Genomic DNA, 2,500 nt, shown 5'->3' with positions numbered 1-2,500 from the left:
GAGAAGTATTGTCCTTTTGTAGAAGTACTGCTGCAGTGTTCCTGGTCAACATCTCACAACAACACTGACTTCCATCCACTTGGTCTCACACCATCATTAAACCCATGTGACCAGACTGCATCTGAGCCAACACTGTTAGCAGGTCGCTGAGTGGACCTTAACCCAACAGGCCCCCCCCTGACCCCGCAGACGCCTCGTACCTCGTTACTGCAGCATTCTGGTCTCGTGTGACCTGCACACACACTCTCACTCTCTCAGACACACACACACACACTTCTCTGAATCTGACCTTCCACAGCGGGCGAGCACATTTGGCTGATGAGTGTGTGACCCACTGATCCGGTGAGGTGGGGGTTCAGCACTCAGGGGTCGCCGGGGTCGGCAGCGTCTGTCTGTTGTAGCCTTTAAGCTACTATAAGACTCTCTGGTAAAACTGTTTAGTTTATAAAGGCCTTTTATAAGTCTATCTGGCTTTTATTGTGAAAGGTAAGAACGGAAGGAGTTGATCTGCTCTGTGCCGCCCACAGACCAGATCAACTCCTTCCGTTCTTACCTTTTTATATATCCGTTCTTACTATATATATATATATATATATCCCAGCCCAAGGTCCAATTACGTCACACATATAATATATAACATAATAATTGACTGTTCGGTCCAAAGGGACGTGTTTTCGGACCATTGGAGTGGTTGATGTATATACAGTATATAGACGAGATGACAAACCAATGTGATCAGGTGGGGAAAGACACGAGGTGACCCCCGGCCCCCCCCCCCCCCCCCCCTCCTCGTCCCTCGGCTCCCATCAACAGATCGTTATGGCCGCCGTGACTCTGTAATGTTCCTCTAAAGGTCACAGCGATCGTCTGCTGGAGGAGAGAAAAATAAAATGTAAAAAGTGAACCACAGAACAACGTCGTTGCCGTGGCGATGGCACAAAGGTGCGATGGGTGGCGGCGGAGATGCCGAGGCCCTCTGACTTCTTCCTCTCTTCCTTTTCTTTGTCTTCCTTCTTTTCTCCCTTCTGTCTTTCTCTCTTCCTTCCTGTCTTCCTTTTCTCTCTTCTTTTCTTCATCTTCTTATGAACAACAACGTGAGGAACAGAAATAATCTCTCTGTCATCAGCCACCTCTGGGATGAGATGAATCACCTGAACGCTGCTGCGTTAGTGTGGGCAACATATGACCACCTGCTCACCTTTAGCCCCCCCCCCCCCCCCCATGTATACCCTCCGTCACCCCAATCCTAACCCCCCCCCAAACAAATTGCCAGATGGTGCAGCTCATAAAATAAAAGGTTCACCGCTTCCTGTTTTTTCTCAATCTGGATCACATCATATCTTTGTTCGGGTAGAAGGTGTGTGTGTGTGTGTGTGTGTGTGTGTGTGTGTGTGTGTGTGTGTGTGTGTGTGTGTGTGTGTGTGTGTGTGTGTGTGTGTGTGTGTGTGTGTGTGTGTGTGTGTGTGTGTGTGTGTGTGTGTGTGTGTGTGTGTGTGTGTGTGTGTGTGTGTGTGTGTGTGTGTGTGTGTGTGTGTGTGTGTGTGTGTGTGTGTGTGTGTGTGTGTGTGTGTGTGTGTGTGTGTGTGTGTGTGTGTGTGTGTGTGTGTGTGTGTTTTAAGAAAACACTCCATCAAACAATATATTTGCCCCTGGAGGATGAGGATGTGTGTGTGTGTGTGTTTTTGAATGTGTGCATAAAAGAGGTGGTGTTGAGCGTGTGTGTGTTGGGGTGGTGAGGGGGGGGCAGTAGTGTTTGTGTGTGTGTTTGAATGTGTGTATAAAGGTGGTGGTGTTGAGTGTGTGTGAGGGGGCAGTAGTGTTTGTGTGTTTGAATGTGTGTATAAAGGTGGTGGTGTTGAGCGTGTGTGTGTGTGTGTGAGGGGGCAGTAGTGTTTGAATGTGTGTATAAAGGTGGTGGTGTTGAGTGTGTGTGTGTGAGGGGGCAGTAGTGTTTGTGTGTGTGTGCTTGAATGTGTCCATATAAGAGGTGTGTGTGTGTGTGTGTGTGTGTCTCCATGTGGGAGTTCATCATTCATTGCGCTAAGTTTCTTCATTTCTCTGTGAATGACTCCCTTGGGTGCCTTTCTTAAAGGACGTGTTTTGTCGTCTCCTCCGTGAACCCGTCGCTCTCTAACCCTCTAATGGCTCCTCAGATGTTCATTTATCTTCATTTTCCTTTTTTACAATCAGTCATTCATCAGTGACATCTCTTTTCATGACAATGGGGGTGCGGCTCCCTTATTATTATTATTATTATTATTATTGTATACTATACTATTGTTGTTGTTTTGTTCTCACTATTGTTACTGCTGTACTGACTGAGTCGCCAATTTAATTTTGTTGTATGTTTTTACAACGACAATAAACATCCTTACCTTATTGTTATTATTACTATACTATTGTTATCACTATTGTTGTTGTTTTGTTATCACTATTATTTGTAGTATTATTATTATTACTATACTATTATAACTATTGTTCTTATTTTGTTATCACTATT

General features: G+C 45.4%; 2 protein-coding genes across 3 annotated transcripts in view; both read left to right on the top strand.

Moving 5' to 3' along the window:
* The window catches only part of LOC117736156 (E3 ubiquitin/ISG15 ligase TRIM25-like), a 706,744-nt gene that overhangs the window by 160,566 nt on the left and 543,678 nt on the right, over window positions 1-2,500 (top strand). The window lies entirely within an intron of this gene.
* The window catches only part of rasgef1ba (RasGEF domain family, member 1Ba), a 79,149-nt gene that overhangs the window by 9,957 nt on the left and 66,692 nt on the right, over window positions 1-2,500 (top strand). The window lies entirely within an intron of this gene.

The sequence above is a fragment of the Cyclopterus lumpus genome, chromosome 9 (genome assembly GCF_009769545.1).
Source record: "Cyclopterus lumpus isolate fCycLum1 chromosome 9, fCycLum1.pri, whole genome shotgun sequence".
Taxonomy (NCBI): domain Eukaryota; kingdom Metazoa; phylum Chordata; class Actinopteri; order Perciformes; family Cyclopteridae; genus Cyclopterus; species Cyclopterus lumpus.
The sequence above is the reverse complement of the archived record's forward strand: the minus strand, read 5'-3'. Positions and strand labels throughout refer to the sequence as shown.